The 25008-nt window shown below is 44.2% G+C and overlaps 1 protein-coding gene across 4 annotated transcripts in view; it reads right to left on the bottom strand.

Moving 5' to 3' along the window:
• WASF3 (WASP family member 3) overlaps nt 1–23532 on the bottom strand; it is a 135805-nt gene extending 112273 nt beyond the window's left edge. For 2 of the 4 annotated variants that reach the window (XM_045461601.1, XM_045462362.1), the window contains exon 1: nt 23406–23532. The gene's annotated coding sequence lies outside the window, so the exon portion shown is untranslated. Of the gene's footprint in view, nt 1–5722; nt 5747–23405 lie in introns of those variants that run through there. The other 2 variants (XM_045462032.1, XM_045461940.1) reach the window with 2 other exon arrangements.
• Between the last annotated feature and the right edge of the window lie 1476 nt (nt 23533–25008).

The following is a 25008-nucleotide window of genomic DNA, read 5'->3' as shown; positions in this document are numbered from 1 at the left end:
AATCATCATCCTAAAATTCCATAGTCTAATCACAGACATCAGATAATTATCATTTTTTAAACGATTTTGAGGTTAAATCCTACCTAGATAGAAGCAGATCAACAAAACTGACAAACCCTGAAACCCTGAAACTAACAAAGATAAAAAGAGAGTAGAGCACAAAATCAGTTATGAAATAAGAAAACATCAATTACCACCAACCAATTATAAAGGAATAACCAACAAATGTACACCACCAAACTGGACAACTCAGATGAAAAGGAAAGTTCCTGCAAACATATAAGTTAACAAAAGTAACTAAAAAAGAAAGAGAAAAGCTGAATTAGGTCGTAGCAAGTTAACAGACTGGATTAATAATTAAAACTCTTCCCACAAAGAAAAGCTCAGGGTCAAATGGCTTCACACGTGACTATTTAAGGTATCAAAGCAATACCAATCCTTCACAGTAAAAAATTATTTTCTGGGGGCGCCTGGGTGGCTCAGTCGGTTAAGTGTCCGACTTCAGCTCAGGTCATGATCTCACGGCCCGTGAGTTCGAGCCCCGTGTCGGGCTCTGTGCTGACAGCTTGGAGCCTGGAGCCTGTTTCAGATTCTGTGTCTCCCTCTCACTCTGCCCCTCCCCCGCTCATGCTCTGTCTCTGTCTCAAAAATAAATAAATGTTAAAAAAAAACTTTTTTTTAATTATTTTCTGAAAAATCGATTGTTTTTCTACATAACAGCAGCAACCAGAAATGAAATTAAGACCCCCAAGGTAAGGTTTTTGTACAAATCTGGGGTCCAGCACCTTATCTGTTTTTCAAGACCTCAAGAGCAGAAGTCACATAAGCATACAATATACCACCATTCCAAACTATAAATCAATAGAATTCCCAAGCTTGTGTACACAGCAGAATCCTCTAGAGATCATTTAGAAATTTCAAACCTATGCAACACCCCAGGCCCAATTAAATCACAATTTATGGGACCAGGACATAGGCATGAGTATCTTTAAAACTCCCTGGGTGAACCACTGCTGTATGAAGCAATAATCCTCTAAAATTTTTGTTCAGGACCTCTTACCATCTCAAACCCCAAACTGTAATTGTTCATGAGTTGTATGTATCAATATTTACCATATTAGAAATTATGAGAAAAATGTTTTAAATAAAACGCTGGGGTGCCTGGGTGGCTCAGTCAGTTAAGCGCCCAACTCTTGATTTCGGCTCAAGTCAAGCAAGATCTCACAGTCATGAAACAGAACCTCACACTGGGCTCCGTGCTGGGCATGAAGCCTGCTTAAGATTTTCTCTCTCTTTCTCCCTCTCTCTCTCTCTCTCTGCCCCTCCCTGGCTCACACACATGCGCTCACTCTCCCTCTCTCTCTCTCTCTCTCTCAAAGAAAAAAAAGCACTGAAAAGGACAAAATAAATTCATTATGTGTGAACAAACGTTATCTTAAAAAATAACTGTATTTCTCAAAACAAAAAACCATTGGCACCATTGTCTTTTTACGAGTTTCTTTAACATCTGGCTTAAAAGAAGGCGGCTGGATTTTCGTATCTGCTTTCTGAATTCATTCCACTGTAATACGTTGTTTTGGCTGCAGTGTATGGAGACAATTCAGTCTTACACAGATATCTAGTTGGAAAGAGGAGTTTTTAATAGTCTTTTCAAGTAACTGTTAGCTCTGTCATGCAGCCTCTGAAAAACCCTATTGTATGCTCTGAAATAATGAGAGTAAAAAGGGCAAATTATGTTTTAGCATAATTTTGAAAATAAGTGCGACCTCAATGACCCCTAAAAAGGTGCTGGAGACTCCCCGAGGTCCCATTCTACACCGAGAAAACTGCTGGTAGAGAGTAGAGAAGCAAGGAGGACTAATGAGGTCTGCAGCTGCCAGAGAGGCAGGACTTCCGCTAGAAAAAATAGACAGGGGGAGGGGGAGAGAGCTGGCTCAAAACCCACATTGATTTTCGATGAAAAGATTAACACTTATAAGTGAATTGAATCAAAACCGAACACGAGCTGTGAAGGAAATCTATATCCAAACACTAGTGTAAACGTGACGTATATAGAATAAATCTAGCTATTAAAGAAATTGCAGCTTGAAGGATTAATGCAAAGTGGACAAATCCAGGGAACCACCATCAAGATCATGAAACAAGGCAATGCCAGCACCCTCAGAAGTACCCATCGTGCCTCTCTCATTTAGAATCCCTTCTTCTTCCCCAAAGATAATCACTTCCCCTGTTCCTGACACCCCTTTAAAACTGTATTTAGCAAAAGCATACGGTTTGGATTCTGCTATGTCTAGCATCTTTTCACTCAACGTCAAATTTATGAGATTATTCCTGCTGTCGCACACAGCTTCAATTTTTTCACTTCTATCACTGGGTGGTGGATGAATCCACCACACTTTACATAATCGTTGTGCTACTGACGAACACGTGGGATGTATCCAAATGGGGTATTACAAATAATGCTTCTATGCACACCACCATACACGTATCTTGGTGCAATCATGCACGCATAGCTATGGAGCGTATATGTAGAAGACAGATACTGGTTCACGAGGAATGTGTACCTTCAACTTTGGTACAACCCACAACAGCTCTTCAACGCGTATGTACCAATTCCCACTCCCATCAGTTGGGATATGCATTCCGGTGGCTCCACGCTACAGACTGCCAGTCTTTTCAACGTTAGCCCATCTGAAGACTGTGGTGATGTCTCAGTATTATTTATTCTGCACTTCCCGACTACTGAGTTTAAACTTCTTTTCGTATCTTCATTGGCTATTTGTACATCTTCTGGAAAAGTGCAAGTTCAAGTCTCTTGCCCATTGATCTATTAGGTTATCTGGCTCTCTTACTCATCTCTGCCAGCTCTTCAAATTTTCGAGGTAGAAGACATGTCAGTTTACATGTGATTCAAACATTCTTTTTCAGCCTATGGACTACTTTTTTAATCTCAATGGTACACTTTAATGAACAGAAGTTCTTAATACTCAGTTCAACTTAGCATCTGTTTATTTATAGTCAGGGCCTTCTGTGTCCTGTTTAAGAAAGGTTCCCCTGCTCACAGACCATGAGGATTTTCTATATTATTTTTTACCTGTAGACCTGTAGTCTGTGTGGAATTGATCTCTGAGTATGATACAGGATAGGGGTCAAATGTCAATTAGGGACATCCATCTAAGCAATCACACAACAATTTTTATATAAAAAAAAACATTCTTTCCAGACTGTTTTGCACTTAACATAATCAGACATCTATGAATGTCTGGGCCTGCTTTAGGGCTTTCTACTCCACTTCATTAATCGTGTTTGCCTACGCTTACACGCATTAATACCACACTGCTTGAATCCTATAGCTTTATAATAACTCTATGTATCTGATAAGGCCAGGGATTTGTTGTTCTTCAAGAATGTCTTGAAACTCGTGGCCCTCTATTTTTCCACATAAATTTTAGACACAAATAGTCAACTTCCATTCCTCCCCAAATTTTCCAGGCTATGGTCTAAGGTTGGACAGAATCCATGTATTGATTTAGAGAGGACTGACATCTCCGTAATATTAAGGCTTTCATTTCATGAACATGATATAGTCCCCCTTTCCTTACCTTTCCGTTAAATTCTCTAAATATTTTCTAGTTTCCTGCACAATGGTATTATAAATTTCTTGCTACTTCTACTCCTATACATTGGGATCTTTAATGCCAAAACAATGTCTTTGTTCATTTCATTTTCCAATTGCTATAGAGAGTTCAACAACCATGCTAAATACACTTCTAAAGTCTAATAACTTATGTGTAGATTCTCTTGGATGTTTCTATATACAATACTATATAGACCAATCATACTACCTACATATATTCAATTGTTTTTTTCCTTCTAATTCTTATCCTTTTACTTTTCTTTTCTTACTGCATTGGCCATAACCTACAGCATCATGGTGGATAAACGTGGTAAGGACAAGCATTCTTATTTCATTCCCAATTTCAGAAGATAAGCATTTCATCACTGAACACCATTAATATGACATTTGCTATAAGTTTCCTTGTAGATACTCTTCCTGGGATCATTCTTTTCCTAGTTTGCTTAAGAGTTTTTCAACATGAACAAATATTAAATTTGAGTGCTTTCTGCATCTCATAATGATTATAATAGTTTTTTTCCTTCATTAATATGATGAGATACATTTGATTTTGAGTATTAAGCCAACCTTGCGTTCTAGAATAAATACAAAACGCTCATATTACCCTTTTACACCGGTAGATCTCATTGTTATGTTTAAGGATTTTTGCAAGTATGTTCATGAATGAGACTGTCCTATAATTTATTCCTTGACAATATTTGATGTTAAGATTATGCTCGTCTGGCAGGACTTCCAGGCTTGCAAGAGTGTGGCCACCCTGATTCCAAATCTCCCCATACATCCTCTTTCCGAAACATCCATAAGAAGAGCAAAAATATCCACATATGACCCATGCCTTCATGCACGAATAGGAAGCAGAATACAACAGCCTTCAAATAACCTGTAAATAAATAAACTGCATTCCAACAGAGCTTCCATCCTACACCACTGAAAGCCTATGGCTGGAGAGAACAAGGCGGGAGAGATGAAAGGTTATACAAAACAGAGTAGAGACATGTGGAAGACTTAAATGACCCTCAACCCCCTGGGGGGAGAAAAAGTGCTACATCACTGAACACAGATCAAGACTTGGTAGTTCACAGAACTGGCTGCAAGAGGGGGGCTTGAAAGTGAGTGGAACTAGAAGTCGCAGCCTTGGAGAAGCAACGTTTGTGAAGAAGGGTCAGTTATTTAGAGAGACTGGCACGTCTTGGAGACATGGCAGAAAGGGGAAAGAAAGAAAGAAGAGGAAAATTAAGAAACTGCAGAAATGAAAGCAAAAATAAGACAAGCCACCCACCCATCAAAACTGACATCATTAAAAGAACTTTGGGGAACTGGAAAGAGTGCTCCCCAACCAAGAAACCTACTCACAAAATAAACGGGGATTCAAAAACGCAAATGAAGTCCATACCCACACAAAACTGCTAGAAGAAAACAGAAAACGTAAATCAAAGCATTTCACTAACAAAACTTCTCCCCCAAAGCATCTGTGAAACCAAAGAAAACTCTAGTATGACACTCAAAACCGAACTGAGTACCCTCAAACAAGCACATGTGAATCTAATACGGAAGCTGAGAATGAAAATGGACTGAAAAAGAAACTGAAACAAAAGCAAGCTGAACTTAATTGGGAAAGAAATAGAAGAAAAAAATCCTGTTGCAGAAGATTAAATGAAAAGGTGCCCAAAGGAAATTAACTTCAAATGAAAGTTTAATAAAAGGCATTAAGAAAAATTGAGAAAACAACCAAAAGAAAAAGATAAAGAAATGAGTATGCAGAGAGTGAATGAAACAGAAAACAGGCAAAGAAGGTCAAACATCACGTAATTGAAGACACACGTATTCCAGGGTACAAAGAGTCAAGACTCTGGGAAAAGATATTTAAAATAAATACTGAAAGAGGGACGGCACCTGGGTGGCTCAGTTGGTTAAGCATCCGACTCTTGATTTTGGCTCAGGTCATGATCTCACGGTTGTGAGATGGCGCCCTGCGTCAGCCTGAAAACTTAGCGAAACATAGGTTTTTATACCCAGCCAAGCCGTCCTTCAACTATCGGGACCATAAAAAATACTCGAACAAGCAAGAACTCAAAAAATGCTTACACAGGCACGCATCCTGAGGATTCCAATCACCCTTCTCAACTCAGGCTCATCATCTGAATCAAAGACACGGAATGATCGGCGTGACTATCTTCTCAGTTCTCCCAAAGACACAAAACTAACACACTTCTACATGCACGGGAGAGAGGTTAATCCATTATATTCAATGGATGCACTAGACATTGAACTCCATCTAATCAAGGAATGGAACAGGCAGTCAGACATGAGTAAGAGGCAAAGGCAGTGATACACAGGAGACACATAAGAAGCCTGAGGGCACAACATCCTGACTTTGTGGCTTTTTTTTTTTAAATGTTTATTCATTTTTGAGAGAGAGAGAGAGAGAGAGAGAGAGAGAGGATATGAGTGGGGTAGGGCAGAGAGAGGGAAACAGGATCTGAAGCTGGCCCTGAGCTGACAGCCGTGAGCCTCACATGGGACTCAAACTCACGAACCCTGGGATCATTACCTGAGCTGGAGTCAGGCTCAACCGACTGAGCCACCCAGGTTCCCCCTTACTTTGTGGCTTCCAACACACAGGGCTGACAGACCAAGAGCCACAGGTGTAGAACATGGCTCTCCTCTTCAACCTCTGTCCCAGGGTAACCTGTAGATTCATTTTAATATATTTACACTGTGGTTTCAAACCCCACCCCCTGGGGGAGATGGCCATGACAGTTCTGGCAAGAACCGTGTGTGTATAGGGCCAAAAGCTCCCCTTCCTAACCTGTGGGAGTAGTCCCGTAGATGACTGGAAGCAACCTCAGCCCTCAGTGGGAGTGGCCCTAGCTGTGACCCATGACCTATGCAAACACAGAAAGAAATGTCCCCTCTAACCCCGGCAGCTGCCACTTCTGGGCCTGCCCACTCTCCCACCTTGAGGATGTACTGTCCTTAATAAACTGCTTCCTGCTTGCTACTTTCCATCTGGCCACCTTTATTCCAGAGCAAGTGTGGATCCGCACATAAATCTTCTCCTGGGGAAGCCGAGAACTGAGACCTCCATTCACACAATGCAGAATCTCCCACCGGTCACAGGATGACTGAAGAGGACTGATGAAGAAGTCCCCAGTCTGTGTATTCAACAGCAGAACTAAAACTAAAAACAAGACTAGGGTCACGGACAGAAGTATACAAACCTACGTTGTGACAAAGCAGAAAACTGCAACAAAAATAATGGGAAGGGGTGCCTGCGTGGCTCACTCGGTTAAGCGTCTTGACTCTTGGTTTCGGCTCAGATCGTGATCTCAGTCATGAGATCGAGCCCCAAGTAGGGCTCCACACTGAGCATGGAGCTTCTTAAGATTCTCTCTCTCCCTCTGTCCCTCCCCAGCTTGCGAGCGAGCGCATACACTATAAATAAGTTAAGTAAGTAAAATGGGGAGGTAAAAGAGAAAGAAAAAAACAATAAAATCACTACTGTATTGGTAACAGGTGAGAATCAAAAGAAGCCATGTCAAGGCAACATACAAGAGAGTAAAATGGGTTAAAATGGTTAAAAAGGGGGAGGGTGTACTATACAGGTACATAATTGAAAAGCAACCGCTAGAACAAAAATTTATTCCTTCCTAGATATGAAGTTGCCTTTATCAAGCTCAAGGAAAATACACGTAATAATGAGTGAACACAGTAAGTTCGATACACACGGTAACTGTATCACAGATAACAACAGAGCCGAAAACAAGTATCTCAGTTATAACAATTCATGTGAATGAACTAAACTTGCCTACTTAAAAGATTTTCAAACTTCCTCAGAGAGCAAAGGCCAACCCTGTCCCATAGTAACGAGAAGACAGATTTAAGACGCAAGATTCGAAAAGGCTAAAAATAAAGCTATGCACAAAAACTTATCAGGCAAGTGGAAGCAATTAGGTGGCAATCATACCAGACAAGATAAAAGTTAAGACAAAAAGTATTCAAGCGGAAGAATGCTAAAAGCTATTATTTCACAATGCAAAAAAAGTATTAATATCTATGAATCAAGTAACAGAAACTATAACCAATCCAAGAAAAAATACAATCTCTATAAATAAGAGACACGCACTACTCAGTACCCAAAACAGATCAGGAAGGAAAATAAACAAAGACTAAAAGTAAATGATCTAGGGGCGCCTGGGTGGCTCAGTCGGTTGAGCATCCGACTTCGGCTCAGATCATGATCTCGGGGTCTGTGAGTTCAAGCCCCGCGTCAGGCTCTGTGCTGACAGCTCAGAGCCTGGAGCCTGTTTCAGATTCTGTGTCTCCCTCTCTCTCTGACCCTCCCCCATTCATGCTCTGTCTCTGCCTCAAAAATAAACAAACATTAAAAAAAAAAAAAAAAGTAAATCATCTAAACAACATAACCAATAAAGAAGGTTTTTTTGGACATATATGAACGCCATGCTCTAAGAATAGAGAATATGCCTCCTTTGAACAAACACAAAACATTTATCCTAGGATAAGGCACAAATAAATCATGAACGTAATCATGAAACAGCAATATTACCAACAATAACCAGTGATCAAAATTGCAAAGAAAACTGAAAGTAAGACTGGAAACGATGTAAAATGGTACATGAAGAGAAACATAAATGAATTATGGTACACACAATGGAATCACACACAGCAAGAAGAATAAATGACCCAAGAGTACTTGCAACAACATGGACGAATTTTTTAAAATTGGTGAACAAAAGATCTAAATACAAAACCATTTATAATAATCAAAATTCAAAACCAGGCAAAACTCATCAGTTTAGAAGTCAGCATAGGGGATGCCCTTGGAGAGCGGGGTGGTCATGACTTAAAGGAGACACTGGAATGTTCTAGGTGCTAGTTTCATGGGTGATGGAATACATTTTGTGAAAAAGCACCAAGCTCCACATTTCTGATGTGATTTTTATCAGTATCAATAAAATTAACATTTTTTCTTAAAAATCAGAGAAAAGCTAGAAATTATTTTTTTAAAACCTTCCCACCAAAAACCTGAAACAACTCTTGGAAGAAAGAGAATATAAAAACAAGTCACAGAATTCCTAAAAAATAATGATAATGAAAATATTACATATCAGACTCCATGGAAGAATTTAAAGTACTAATCAGAAACAAATCCCGAGCCCTAACCACCTATGTCAATTTTTTAAGAGCAGAAAATGAATGTATCCCATTCCTAACTCAAAAAGCTAAAAAGGAGAACAAGGTCAACCAAAAGGAGTACAAAGAAGGCCCCTCACTCAGTTGGTGGAGCTTGCAACTCTTAAGATCAGGGTCATGATTCGAGCCCCACGTTAGGTCTAGAGATTACTTTAAAATAAATATTTTTTTAAAGATGGTAACTGTAAAGATACAAAAGCAGAAATTAACTTAATAAAAATTCTCATTCTTTAAAAAAAAAAAAAAACTGAGTTCACGTATATGAGGGACCTAGAGTCGTCAGATTCATAGACAGAAAGGAGAACGGTGGTTGCCAGGAGCTGGGGGAAGGGAAGAACGGGGGGTGAATATTCAACCAGCACAGAATTTGGATTATGGGAAGGTGAAACAGCTCTAGAGCGGAATGGTGCTCATGGCTGCAGTTCATGGACGTAATGCCACAGACCTGTACAGCTGAAATAACAAAACAAAACATACACTAATTTCAGCAAAGGAAAAAAAGAAGCGAATACACGAATACAAAAAAGATAAAATCTGTAAATCATAAAAGAGTACCCTGCCCCCTTGCATGCAAACACATTTAAAAACCTAGATGAAATAGATAATTTCTTAGGAAATACAGCATATCAAAACGGACCCCAGCAGAGACAATGCTTAAACCAACTAACTTCCCTAGAAGAATCAGAAAAAGTTACCAAAGAACTACCTTACTAAAAGAGGACCAAACCAGAGGAAATCTACCAAACCCTTAAAAAACAGTTCCAATATTAAATTGTTTTAAAACATGAAAAATAAAGAGTAACTTCCAAATTCTTTTTATGAATCAAGTATAACATAAAAAACTATAACGTTAATACCTGAACCCAATTAAGACAGTTAAAAAAAAAGAACACCTTTACAAACGAATAGCACTTAGGAACACCGATGCAGAAATATGAAATAAAATATTAAAGAAAAAAAAACCCAGGGCACCTAGGTGACTCAGTCAGTTAAGCATCCAACTCTTGATTTCAGCTCAGGTCATGATCTCATGGTTTGTGGGATCAGGCCCCATGTCAAGGGTCTACACTGACAGTGTGAGGCCTGCTTGGGATTCTCTCCCTCCTTCTTTCTCTGCCCCTTCCCTGCTCACACACATACATACTCTCTCTCTCTCAAAAATAAATGAATAAACTTAAAGGAATAAAAAAAAAAAAACCAGTATTATTATTATTGTTATTCAGTATTAGCAAATTGAATACAACTCACCATACTAATAAATCTAATGAGAAAAAATACATAATAACCTCCAAAAAGGCCTGAAAAAAACCCTTGACAAAATTCAGTATCCATTCCTAATTTTGGAAAACCATCTCTTGAATAAATAGGAATGAATGAATGCTTCTTAACATGACTTTACCGATACATATGGAGAGAGTGTATGCGTAGGAGTACCCACACGAGAGAGCACACCCACAAGAGAGTACGCACACAAGAGAGCGGGGGTGCCAACATCTTACTGGGTTAAAACTAGAGGCATGCCCACTTAAGGCCAAGAACCAAGCAAGGATGCCCAATATGTTGTCTACTATTTAACACTGTTCTGGAGGCATTCACCAAGAGAAAACAATTAAAAACACAAACAGTGAAAAAGGAGAAATAAAACTCTCTACTAGCTGATCACATGACAGTAAACCTGGAAAATCAAAAGAATCAGTGATAAAAAATAACTCAAGAAAGGGAATTCAGCAAGGCAGCAGGATATAAAATTAACAAACAAAAAAACAATAGCCTTCGTGTACACAACCGGTAACCAGTCAGGATATGTAATGGAAGAGAAAACCCCATTTGTAACAGCAAGAGAAAAGAACGCACACTTAACAAGAAACGTTCAAAACTTCCATGAAGAAATCTACAGACTCACACTCCTGAAAAGGCACACCCTGTGAGACTTCCGCATCCACCATTCGTGGATGAGATATCACAACTTCAGTAGACTGGCAGTTGGTTCTCCCTAAACTAATTTACAAATATAACACAACTGCAAAAAAATTACTCGGAAGCTTCTTTATGGAGCTAGACAAGTTGACACTCAGTTAACACTGAACTGGAACGAGGGAGAAGTAGCCCTACCAGATATGAGAACAAAGTTCCATGATTAAAATTGTGGTTGTAGCACTCAAAGAGGCAGACAGACCAGGGAAATGTAATAGAAAATACAAAAACAGACCCAACCTATAAACGGAAACCTAGTAATATATAATAACGGTGGCATCTCAAATGACTTGGGCGAAGATGGGCTTCATCAATGTTGGGGCAAGTGAATAGCCATGTGGAAGATAAAATGAGACCCATTCATAATATCACACACCAGAATAAACTCCAAGTGCAGCAGAAATCAAAATGTAAAAGCTGAAAGCTACCTAACTTCTTAAGGAAATCATTGGTGAAGCCTTCTGTAACATGGGTGCAGGGAAAGGTTTTCAGACCTTGACTTTAAATCCATGCCCGAAAATTACATGTGAATCTTTGCCCAGGGGTCAGCATCCTTAACCCCCATGGTAAGGGTCAACTGTACTTCCTCCGTGTTTAGTTTGCTGTTTTGTTCCTAACTCCGTGAGACGGATGTACAGATCACTGAACGTTTTTTCCGTCTTCTTTCCTAACATGTATTTATGGCTATAAACTTTCCTCTAAGTATAACTTTAGCTGCATCCCACAGATTTCGATATGAAGTATTTTTATATTAATTCTGATCAAAATATCTTGTCAATATTTAAAATTCTCATTGCAATTAAAGATCTTCCATAATTTCTGGGCATTTAGAAATGATTTTACTTTTTGCTATTGATTTTAGTTTAACGTAGAGAATACTGTACTGTTTGACCTCAATCCTCTGAAATATCCCATAAGCTGACAGCTTATCCACATGAACTGGTAAATAATGTGTATTCTGCAGTTGTTAGGGGAAATGTCTAGACATGCAAGGCAAGTTTATTGTTCAAATATTGTGTTGTTCAAATCTTCTATATCCTTACGGAATTCTGTTCACTACAATACCAGGGTAGTACAAACAATAACTCCCTCTACGATTGTGAATGTATCCATTTCATCTCCCTATTTCTTTTATAATCACTGAAATTATTTTCAAATGATCTAGACACTCTATTAAAGAAAATAAAAAGAGGGGTGCCTGGGTGGCGCAGTCGGTTAAGCGTCCGACTTCAGCCAGGTCACGATCTCGCGGTCCGTGAGTTCGAGCCCCGCGTCAGGCTCTGGGCTGATGGCTCAGAGCCTGGAGCCTGTTTCCGATTCTGTGTCTCCCTCTCTCTCTGCCCCTCCCCCGTTCATGCTCTGTCTCTCTCTGTCCCAAAAATAAATAAACGTTGAAAAAAAAATTTTTTTTAAAGAAAATAAAAAGATGAATAACCTTCACTACACCAATAAAAATGGCAGCAATTTTTTCCGCTATTATCCAAAATGGGATAATATCACCTCTCTCAAAAATAAAAACTATCATTATAGACATCCTCCAAAGTTTCATTGGGTCAGATCCAGTAACTGCAGACAGCAGATCAATTTGTTTAACTACTTAGAGGTATATTTTGCAACCTCATTCATGCTGCTGGGCTCATGGGAAAGGTTATCAACGCTCTACAATACGTTCCACAGATAAATTACGGAGACTTTTCTACAATTTTTCCGAACCAAAATTACCTTGGTCCTGCTCTCTGGCAAAGATCATCCGTGCCCCTTCAGCGCCCACTGCACCGTATCCCATCGGGGCCCGATGCAATCTTAGAATCACTCTCCCGCAGTGCTCCAGAGAACAATCGTTAGGATCTGAAACCCACCGCCACCTCTGCTCGATGGCAGAATCTCTGACGATCTGTTCGCGTGGTTCTCCCAAAACTCTCAGAGCTCAGGTATGCAACGGGCACCTATTCCGATCAGTCTTCATGAGCGTCCTCCCGTTTTCTCAGGCGGGTGTCGTCTCCCACTCTGGATCAAGCACCTCCTGTGCAATCCCACGGCACCTTACACTTTCCCACCTACAGCTATACACCACAGTGATCTTTTCACTTGTTTTTCTCAGCGGTTACACCATCAGCCCCTGGAGGAAAGGGCCATCTGATTCATCCTGATACCCTCAGCATCTAGCAATGCCTAGCAGGTGCACACACTGTCTTTCTACCTTGTCCCCTACAATCTATTCTCTACACGACACTGCTGGTGACCCTTTTAAAATCTAAGCCACATGGTATCGCGTCCCTGCTCAAAAACTTGCAATGGCTTTCCATTTGACTCAGAATAAAATCCAAAGTGCCACCACAGTCTACCAGACCCTACGTGATCTGGTCCTTTATTACCTCTGTAACTGCACACGCACACGCACGCACACGCACACACACACCCACTTACTCATACTACCCTCCTACCACCTCAAGGGTCTTTGCACCTGCTGTTCCTCCTCCCATAAGGCCCTTGGTCAAAATATCTGCCGGACTGGCGCACTTGACCTTCATCACGCCTCTGTCAACTGTCACCCCAGAGACACCTTCCCTGACCACTTCCTTGACCACACTATCAAGAATGGCAGTCCCCGATACACTGTCCCCTTGCTCCTGTATTTTTTTGATAACCATTATCACTACATGTATTTATGCTGCTTATTTATTATCTTTCCCCCCCACTCGAATGGGATCTCTCTGAGAAAGGGCACTTATCCTCTAGAAGAGGGGTCGGGATTTTTTGCTCTAAAGAATCAGATAGTAAATATTTTGTACTCTGCAGGTTAGACAGTTCCTGTCACAACTACTCACCTCTGCCTTATAGCACAAAAGCAGCAGCCACAGACAGTATGTAAACGAATGGACAAGCCTCTATTCCAATAAAATTTTCTTTACAAAATCAGGCAAAAGTCCAGATTGGGCCCAAAGACTATTGTTTACCAACCCCTGTTCTGGAACAAGCTTGGCATGCAGTACATTGACTTTGAATTAATCAGTCCTTTCTCCATTTTTGGTCTCCAAAAAGTCTACCTCTAATTGACAACATAAAATACCAGCACTCCAACCTAATCAGGAAAGAGAACTTCAAACCAGCTTCTATACACCTTTTACCAAAAAATCCATTTGAGGCTCATTATATTCCTGAATGGCTGTTTTGACAGAGATGCAGTGCATTCACTGTTGCCACCAGAAAGCACATGAACCATGCGAGTTTAACCCTCTGCAGAAACGTTGTTATTAAGGTGTGTTTTCCCTTCATCTAAAAAACAGAATATAATCAGCCTCAGAAAAACCACGTCCTATGGGCTGCACACCCCTCACTGAGGCTCTCAGTGTAACCAATACGAACCCCAAGTGAGGGTCTGGGGAACGTATTAAGGAAAGGAAACTGGTATGGTTTCTACAGATGGTGAAAACTGCAGCGTAGAGCTGACGATGTTTCCCCCTTTCACCACCAGGATGCTCGGCCAAGTTCCCAGTATGCATGCAGGCTGGTTAGTTATGTCACCAATATCTACGTCCTCTCTTCTCGGGGATTCAGAGTCAGCTGACGTTTTCAGCCTTCAGCACATTAAATGAGGCCGTGTCGGAGTTCAGCCAGGGGGATGAGAAGTGATGTGTGCTGGCCCATAAAACCTCCACGAGACTTGGCTCTCTCCCTGCCCACCGGCTGAACCGAGCAGGAGGAAGTTCCTACTTCCTAATGGAGGCTGAGTCACAGGTGGAAAAAGCTGGCCTACCAGAAGGGCCCCGTGGAAGACGACCCCATGAGGAACACAAGCACTAAGCAACAGATGCTTTTGGGGCTGAGTCACTGACGCCTTGCACGAGTAAAATTCTAGCCCTCCACAACTAAAACACCCACCTGGGAGGCTGGGCCCTTGTTCAAAGAATAGGTTTCATTGTTTTCATTCATGATCTTCACATGGTTTTGATTCTCGTTATTTATATTCAGCTTCATCACTATGAGTATTTCCTAGAAGCTAATTTAAATCTTTACGTGATGGGGGACGAGGGACAAGCCTCCACTGTTTGCATTCAATAAAATCATAAGCATCTCAAACAACAAAATCTGAACAAATATATATGGATAAAACAAAAACACTGCAACAAAACCCTATTTGTAACATTCACTTGTACACAGTTGGTCTAAGTTGTACCAGGGTCCAGAACCAGAGGGCATGCTGGGTGAATACTAAAATGCAGGGCAACATGTTTTATCTCAAATGTAATTTGACAATCATCAGAAACCAAATAGCCTAAGAAATGAAACCACACGTTTCTAAACTCCTGTCTAGCAACAGTAACTATAAATGTAGCTTAAAACGAAAATTGTTCTAGACCCTGTAATACCTAATGCCTCTATAATTCTATCAAATGATACCATGAGGTTTTGTTGTTACCACGTGTTTTGGTTGGGTTTTTTTTTTTTTTTTTTTTTTTTTTTTTTGGACAGGGAGTATGGAATATGCTGGACATGTCAGAAATGGAAGAAGTTTTTAATTAATCTATGCAATACAACGGGCAAACTCAGGTATGAACGTCGTTATCACTGACAGGCCTTGCAATCCTCCAATTTCAAGATGCTAGCTTTCAAAAAAAGTAACATTTTAATAATCTTCCTCCCTGGGATATCTCAAAGGACAATCCACATCTCAGTAAAGCCTTTGGAAACAATGTTGTTTGCAGTGTGTAATTAAAATCTGAAGACAGGTGATTGGGGAATTAAGGGGTCTCTGTGCATTTCTGTTTTTAAATCAAAAACCGGATAATTAACTCTAAAAGATGTACACAAACAGGAGGTAAGTACTATGGAAAACCGAGAACCAAGTTATGTTTCAAACTCTATAGGTTTGGTTATAAACAAAATGTGTTTTTCTGTTTCTATTGAAAATGGGCATGTAACCTATACTGGAAAACTACAATCTTCCCGCCAAAATTAAAATCTTACTTTTCAAGAGATGGAAGGCAAGTCAGTTCCTCTTTGTTGTAAGCTGTGAACAGCCTCTCTCAGAATGATACCAACACACACAGAAGCTGCTCCCTCACTTTCTTGCCACTCTTCTGGTTAATGTCATCCCTCTACTGGACTAGATACTTCACTCCCTGAGTGTTTAGACAGTGTTCCTTCCATGCACCACAGGGAGCAATTTAAATCCATGAACCGCTAGGTAAGTGTTCATTCTAAGCTGCACAGAATATGGCCCCAAAAAGAGTTACAAAGTCAAATTCAGAGCCGAACTGTGCCTAGGTAGTAACTCTAACACAGGACTACATGACAAAACAAGGGGGGGGGGGGGGGGGAGTGTCATGCACGTTTTTTGGGGGGCTTAAAACAAAAGTGCAACATGAATAGAGCAAAATGACTCAGTCCGGACTCTTAAAATTAGAAAGTAGTGATAGTGTTCTGCTTTTCCTATGGTCCTCAATCAAAACCCATGACACGTTCAGTCAATGAAAACATATTTGCTGAGTATCTGCTATGTGCAAGGAAGACACCATTTCTTCCATTTAGCTGATAAAATATGGCCACATGGGCTCTTGGTTCGGTCAATCACATCCATACTTTCATATGCAACACAATTTCACCGAGCTACTCGTGTGCACAGCATGAACAACAGCACTCCGCGAGAGGAACCACAGCAACAGGGTAATGACATCTTCAGGATGCACTGGAGCTCAGCTTTAAAGATCCAAGATGGGGGCGCCTGGGTGGCTCGGCCGGTTAAGTGTCCCCTTCGGCTCAGGTCACGATCTCACAGTCTGTGAGTTCGGGCCCGGCATCGGGCTCTGTGCTGACAGCTCGGAGCCTGGAGCCTGCTTTGCATTCTGTGTCTCCTTCTCTCTCTGCCCCTCCCCTGCTCACACTCTGTCTCTCTGTCACTCAAAAATTAATAAACATTGCAAAAAATTTTTTTTAAATCCAAGATGGCTTTCAGTCGCTAGTAAAAGGAAGTATTCAAGGACCAAAGATCACAAAGGCTTTGGGCAAATGGCCAGCTGGAGCCAGGAGGCACTGGGTGTTACCACTGGCCAGTAAGGTGATGACCTAAACAACAGTCTGTAAGTGGCCACAGTGTTTAAGAGGTTACTTAACAAAGCTGGAACACATCTACTAAGAGCCGGCTGTGGATGAGGCACCGTGCCGTCTGGTGCCTGCCCACAAGGAGCTTACAGTTAGTTTGCAAGACAATGTACCTCTGTTTTCCCTCTCCAGGTATTGAGGACTGGTGCTTTGTCCGATTAATGCTATTATCACCAATAACCAGAACGGTCCACAGTAGGCATTCAATCATGTGAAAAGAACCATAAAGCAAAAACTAAAGAGAAATGTTAATAAAACACTGAAAAAGTCCGAAAATATACAATGCAGCAGAAGACATCTTTAGATCAATACAAGACCACTGCTCCCAGAGGTCAGAGGGCCCCGGAAGAACAGGCCCAAGGGAAAATTCCATCCCGGATGCTGAGCCCAGAGCTGAGGCTCAGAAGCTCCTACTAGACCTGAAAGAGGAGAAATCACCCTGGGATATTCAGGATGTTTAAACCACACACCCCCCCGCAAAAAAAAAGAGAGCATCAACAGGAGAAAAGAGAAGAAAAGAGCTAACCTCAAAGAGGAGAGGCACAGATCCAGGGAAGGAGAACCAGAACAGGGTGGCTCCAAAGATTAAGGCCGAAATCTGAGTATGGAAAAATTATCCTAATCTAGGGACATCTGCTAAGACAGGAGGATGGGCTCTTGCACAAAACAAACAAGACTGACCTTGAGGTAAGCAGCACAGCACTGACAGCAGAAAGCGTCCACTCAAAGCAAAACAGGACAGCACTGTCGCGGACCATACGACCTTCACGGGACGCCAGGACCTAGAAAAAGGCACGGCCATGCCCAAAGCACCCCACCCTGAGAAGGCTCAACCAGTCCTAAGAAAGGCATGTCTTAAATGGAAGAGAAAAAAAGGCGTTCTTAAAAAAAAAACAAAAAAAAAAAAAGAAAGTTAATAAAAGAAAATAAAGTCAATGTTTAAAAAAAACAACAAAAAACAACTCCCCTTGAACCAGTTGTGCCTCCCTAGCGAATGCCCTTCTCTCCTCTCCATAACCAAGGTTTAGAAGCACCGCATAACCCGACCAGCCTCCCCACCCGAGTACAATCCTTGGTCCGTGGCAGTAAGGCTCCCCTGGGACTCCTCCTGTGAAACCAGTAATGACATCCCAGAGCGGAAGCCAATGGACATTCTGTACCCACTGTCTGTCTGGATCTCTAGCTAGCTAGCACCCTCTCCCCTTGGTTCCTCACCATGCTCAAATCCTTGCACTAAAAAAAAAAAAGTCCCCCCTTTCCCTGGCCTCCTGGAGCCACCCTTCACCACCACCACGCCCGAGAGCTGTCCCCACACACTGTCCCCACATACTTCCTGGCTCCCGCTGTTAAACCCTCTCACGATCTGGCCATCCCGCTCCTGTCCCCATTACCGTGTCACCGCTGCCACCTCCTATATCACTAATGACTTCCTGGCTCTCAGCACCCCTCTTTGCTGATGTTCTTTTGGACCACGGCTTCCGGACGCCATTCGTGCCCCCCTCCCCCTACAACTGTCCTTCTCGGTCTCACAGTGAGAGCCTACCCTCTCCTGCGTATCTTTTGAACACAGGAGCTCCCCAGGTCACATTCGACACACTCCCTTTTTTCTGTACGTGCTTCTTGAATAACTCCATCCACTCCAACAGCCTCCGTTCACAAATACGGGCAAAGGCAGAGGTTCTGGAACTTTCTCTGTTCACGGCACCCTTAGCGTCTCGGGCCAAAAGAAACGCCTGACTGCTGCATTGTTGGACAAGTTCAAATAACTTAAGTATTCATGCCCTAACAACTTATTACCTATTTTTAAAAAGCACGTTTCAATTGAGAAAAAAAAAAAAATCAGTATTTTCATGTCTGAATAAACCACCAGTATTTACTTATGGTACGCGTGCACCTGTTCGGCACCTCACAATTTCTCAAACCTTGGAGCTGGACTGGATACCACCTCGTGCATGTCCTACTACACACTGAATGTCACAGGGAACCCAACCACTGAACGCCCAGCCTTACAAACATTATCAACGAAAAGAAAGTAATGCAACCGATAGTGGAAACCGTAGATTCCTCGGAGCGAGTATTCCCCACAGGGCAGGACAGATGTTATGGACTGCTGAGTTTCCTTGCACAATTCAATATCCTGCAGTCTCCCTGTGAGTTCACTGCATCACATCAGCACACAGTCTGGGAACTGTGGTCTAAGGACTCTCCGATGTCTGTCTCAAGTCGACATCCCCCAACAGCCGGATCCCTAACGCAGTCGACTAACCACCGTGTCCCGCGGCCACCTGAAACTTAACAAAGGCAAGTACACCGGGCATCGTTTCTTCCAAATGGCCGCTGCTCCGCTGAGAAAGGCACCATCATCCACCCGGCTGGCCACCCAGGACTCAGCACCGCCCAGAACTCCCGCCTCTCCTCACTCCCCCACATGTACCCCCACCAACCGACAAGCAAGTCCCAGTAACTCTACCTCCTCGACCTTCCCTCCTTCCACCCTTGCTCCCTTCTGTCCATTGTGCAAAGGGCAAATCTGATCATGCCCTTCTGCTTCAGAATTCCGCAACTGTTTCCTTTCGTCCACGGAAGAGTCCAAACCCCTTACGACAGGAACCGCAAGGCCCTATGCCGCACAGCCCCGGGTCGCTTCTCCTGCCCCATTTCTTGCCGCTTCCCTGAGCCCATCCACACCTTGTCACACCACCAGACTAAATTTTGTCAGGTGCTCCAATATACCATGTCTCTGACAGCCTTTACCAAGCCTCTCCTTGACCCAGACTCTGACCAATTCCTTCCCTTGTATTTCTCCCGGAGGCTTTTCTCATCTCTCTGAATAGTCCCTAAGCTTCGGTTTCCAGTCACCCTCTAAGCTCCAGTAGCTGAGCCCTTTCAGAGCACTTACCATATACCGCACTGGTTAACTAAATGTGTGCCCCATCGGTTACAACTGTCCGATGGGGCACCTACCTGGGTGGCTCAGTCGGTTAAGCAACTGACTTCGGCTCAGCTCATGATCTCACAGCTTGTGGGTTCGAGCCCCGCATCGGGCTTTGTGCCGACGGCTCAGAGCCTGGAGCCTGCCTCGGATTCTGTGTCTCCCTCTCTCTCTGCCCTTCCCCCGCTAAGCACTCTGACAGTCTCTCTCTCTCAAAAATAAATTAACATTAAAAAAAAAAAAAGACATGGGGCGCCTGGGTGGCTCAGCCGGTTAAGCAACTGACTTCGGCTCAGGTCATGATCTCACAGCTCGTGTGGGTTCGAGCCCCGCATCAGGCTCTGTGCCGACGGCTCAGAGCCTGGAGCCTGCTTCGGATTCTGTGTCTCCCACTCTCTCTCTCTCTGCCCCTCCCCTGCTCACAGTCTGTGTCTCTCGCTCTCAAAAATAAACAAACATTAAAAAAAATGTTTTTTGTCAAACTGTCCGAGAACCCGATGACAGATGCTAAAAGAGGCATCTACCTTGTTTGCCTTTGTATCCCCAGCACGTAGAATAAGCTCTGAAGTCCAGCGAATGAATAAAGCAAGCAAATGAATGGACTGGGCCATTCATGTGATGCTCCGCGCCCCTCTCTGCTTACTAACTCCCATCATGGCACTGATCCCACTGCACTGAAATCGTTGGTCTCGGCACACTAACAACATCTTGAGAGCTTTTCTCTCTTATTTCTGCGCTCCCGGTATGAAAATAGCGCTAGGCGCTTAGCAGGCATCCACTCACTGGCTTCTGAAGAAAAAAAAAGTTATCGAGAAAGTTCTGGAAGGCCACACCCCACAGGATCAGGTTTGGTTACCTCTGGAGAAAGACACAGGACAAGGGCACCCAAGAAGAAGAGGTAGAGGGGACTGAGACTTATTACTGCCCGTATCTCCGTAGTGATACTCGATTTAGTTTATAATAACGCCTTATTTACGTATGAATGGCATACACTGTTCCCGTATTGCCCGCGTAAAAGGCACCATGGGTGAAGACCCAGCCCTGAGCACCCATGGACTGCAAGTAGCATTGGGCTCCAAATGCCCCAGGGCAGGTCCCAAGAAAACCTGACCTTGCAGAGGAAAGCAGGCTTCTGAGCAAAAAGGACTGAGGTGAGCATCAACAGTCTGTACGACCATGTGGGGGGCGGGCCCAAGAAGATATAAGGAATGATAACAGCGTAGAAGTGGGAAATATACTCGGCGATTATTTCTCAAAGAAAAGTTCTGGGAACTCTAAATGAAACCATTAGTACTGGCCTCCTAGGACAGATAATTCTTTCTTTTTTTTTTTTTTAATTTTTTTAACGTTGATTTATTATCAAGAGACAGAGAGACACAGAGCATGAGCAGGGGAGGGGGAGAGAGAGGAAGAGACACAGAATCCGAAGCGGGCTCCAGGCTCTGAGCCGTCAGGACAGAGCCCGACGTGGGGCTCGAGCCCACGAACCGTGAGATCATGACCTGAGCCGAAGTCGGTTGCCTAACCGACTGAGCCACCCAGGCGCCCTGACAGGTAATTCTTTTAATACTTATAAACAGACAACTGTTTTAATGGAACCATTCCAATAACCCAGAAGTCACTTACCACATGCAGGTTACTCTGGGAAGGGTAAAGTAGGTGTACAAAGACACGCTGGGAACACACAGGGGGCTACGATGCCGACACCACCACTTAGTAAAGTGCAGTTTCGCCTTTTCTCTTTTTTTTTCCAGAATTTTTTAAAAACAGAGTAGTACACCATTGGCTATTGCGTCATAAGTTTCAAGGAAACAGATAAAACGCTGCTATAGAGCAACTTCATGTCAGCAACTGGAAATTCAAGAACAATTTTTATGTAGACAGTTCCAGAACAAGCTTCTTTTCACGGTTTTAAGACAACAGTGGATACAGGTCAAACTGCAAATGTATGATGAAGTCAAGCAAACTTCCCAACCGAGTGAGTTTTAAACATCTGAAAGGGCACAACTTTTGTGAATATAAATTAAGATCTTCAAAAATGAAGAAAAATGAGCCCTATGTGGAGGCTATTAGAAAGGAGACCAGATACACAATAAGAACTGCCTATGGGAAAGGTCAAACCCAGCTTTCCTTTGTTTAACCTCTCTAGTAGATAAAAGACCTAGCTTTAAAGAATCACTGCGTTGTTTCGCTGCTAGAAAAGGAAAGTTGAGTAAAGCATCCACAAAAAAGAAGCCACCAAGGTTCAACAGAATTTGCCCTAGAGGCGACAGAAAAAGAAGTCCATTATAACACTTTGAACTTAGTTTTGATAGAGACGCAGGCTTTTTAAGTTTTAGACAAACCGATTTTTTTAAATGAGGCTAGCCCCTCCCCTCAAGAAACACCAAAAATGTGGATTCTGAATCTTAAAATTTCGTGCCCCAGTATGCATTTGATTTGGAGAAGCAAGCACAAAGCAAAAACTGACCTTTGAATGTTCGGTCTTTTAAAAACTGAGAAATTACTGCTGACAGTTAAGTACGATTTCAACTGACCCCCAAATGAGAAAGAATTCCTAATACACCCGACAGCGGCTAAGAAAAATGAGATGTTCCCATTCATCCCTAAGGCCATCGCTTAGCTTCTTAATAATTAAGAACTCTGCTCTCCGCCACGGAACTGTCCCTTGCAGGGAGGCTGAAGCAAGAAGAAATCGCCATTGCCCGTAAGTACCACGGACGGAGAGGGGAAGGTTTTCCACGCGCTGGAGCTCCGGCGCGGAGGACGGCGAGAGCCAGGCGCCGCGGCCCCCGCCCGCCGCGCAGGCAAAGTCTCCCGGGGACGATCCATGCCCGCGAAGCGGCTCCCGGGCGCTCAGCCCTCTCCCCTTGCCCTGCAGCGCGCCCCTCGCCGGCTGCCCGACCCCCCTGCCCTGCGCTCGGGGAGCCGAGCCTGGCTGCGGAGGCCGGGAGCCCCGCGGGCCTGCAGACCCGGGGGAGGGGGCACCCGGCGCAGAGGCGCGGGGAGGGCGAAGCCGGGGGTGGAGGGCCCGACCCGGGGCGGCAGGCACACGGCGACTGGGCCACATGCCGGCAGGGCGCGCAGAGCCACGGGATGTGAAGGTCCCGGACGCCGGGCAGCCCCGAGCATCGTGCGTGGGGCGCGAGCGGAGGCCCGGGCGCCACCTGCGGCCGGGATGGCGGGCGCCTGCCCCGCAGCCCGGGAAGCGCGCACCGAGCAGCGCCGGGGCCGAGGGCCGAGGAACCGCGCGGGGGAGAGCGGCCGCCGGGCCGCGCCGCGACGGCGGGAAGCCCGGGCCGGCACGGGAGCCGGCGCGGAGGATGCGGCTGGGCTGCAGGGCAAGGCGCGGGGCGGCGCCGCGGCCCGCAGTGGGCCCCGCCGGCCGCCCGAGAGCGCCCGGCGCGATGCAGCAACTTCACTTGGCCACGGGGCTGCGGGGACCCGGCCCGCGCCCGCCCCTCCCCCGGGGCAGCCCCTCGGCCCGGAGCCGCGCAGCGAAGGGGCCAGGACCGGGGAGTCCGGCCGGCCGCAGCCCGCACTCACCGGTCCGCGGCTCCGCCGCCGGCGCCGGGGCTGCGCTCCGAGCTCCATGGTCCCGCCGCGCCGCGGCCGCCCGGCGCCCCCGCCCCGCACCACACCGCACGCAGCGGCGCCAGCGACGCCGCCTCCGGCCCGGCCACGGCCGCGGCCACGCCCCCTCTCGGCCGGGGGCCCGGCCGGAGCAAGAGGGGGGCTCAGCGCCGGCTCCACCAACCGGAGGCCTCTCGCCGAGCCGCTTCACCAGGATTGGCGAGCGCCTCAGCCAATGGGGAAATGGAAGGAGCGCGGAGCGTCGGCGCCGAGGGGCGGGGGATTGCGGAGGAGGTGGCTCTCACGATCAGTCCTCCGCCCGCGGCTCCGGATGAGGATTTGGCCGGAGTCGGCCTCGGAGTGGAGAGGTGGGGTTACTTTCGGCCGAGTTTATCATCAGGGGCCCTTCCATCGCCTCTGCTACCGATGGACCCACTGCAGTCCCTTTGAGTTTCCACCCGTACCCTAACCTTACCCGGGTTTTGAGGGCCCCTGCGAACAAGTCCCATCTACCTGTAGGTAGTCAGACGTCCTACAGGGTTAAGTTCAGGCAACCTTGAGAGGATTATAGCCATTGTCATCTATTGGTTCCATGCCCTTCTCCAATCCGTTAACATTCTGCCTATTCTCCTATCCTTCTACAGATTCTTCCCTTTTGATTCACCCTATCTCCAGTCGCCCTCCAGCCCAGATGTGAGACAATCCACAGTGCCCATTAAAGATCTGATAACCCTGAAACTAAGCCCCGTGGCAATGAAGCACAGCCAGGCGTAAACTTGATGACTTGACTTGATGACTCAGGCGTAAACTCGAGAATGGAAGAGGAAAGGAAGAGAAGAAAAAAGAAAAGCCAAGTATGCCCTCGTGCCCCCAAGTCCTGAAGAAAAGGGGTTTAAAAACTTTAGGTAGAGATGTCATCTGTATTTTAGTTGCAAGCCTTTATTCTTCTATCACTGAAATTGAAAAACTTGAGAAAAAAAATTTCGAATCCCAGGAAAGAGTCCCAAGAAAAACTAATTCAGATTGCCTTGCTCTTGTCTGTACAGACGTGTGATAACTACCCACGTTTGTTCCAGCTAGTAACGGCAACCGCAAGCTAGGAAAAATGAATAGCAGTTGCTAACAGTATTAGCAAAATTTGCACCACCAGAAACGCGTAAGAAAAAGCATGGGCCCCTCTTCGGGTGAAATCCATTAACCTACCAAAGGAAGCGTTGGGAAAGCTCTATTTTGAGATAACATGCACTCAGTTTCCATTTCGTGTCAACATGAAATATACTGGCAATTAATAAGGTAAATAGAATTTTAGTGAATTATTTACAGTCCTCTGTATTTGAAATATTGGTACTAGTGTGATAAATTTCCTCTGAATTCAAAGCTGAATTGGCATACAAATTAAAATGACTTTTCTTCATTTTGTCTTCACTTACCCAGGCACTAGCTTTCCTGTCCATATTTAGGTCATTGATTTAATACTCAAAAATATGAAGCTATAGGATACCCAAAGTGTGTTTTCAGAGTTGACAATCACATTCCCCTTTCCTCTCTTCTTCAGTGACCTCACCTTATGGGAGCT

This window comes from Leopardus geoffroyi, chromosome A1, assembly GCF_018350155.1.
Source record: "Leopardus geoffroyi isolate Oge1 chromosome A1, O.geoffroyi_Oge1_pat1.0, whole genome shotgun sequence".
In the NCBI taxonomy this organism is placed as follows: Eukaryota; Metazoa; Chordata; class Mammalia; order Carnivora; family Felidae; genus Leopardus; species Leopardus geoffroyi.
The sequence above is the reverse complement of the archived record's forward strand: the minus strand, read 5'-3'. Positions and strand labels throughout refer to the sequence as shown.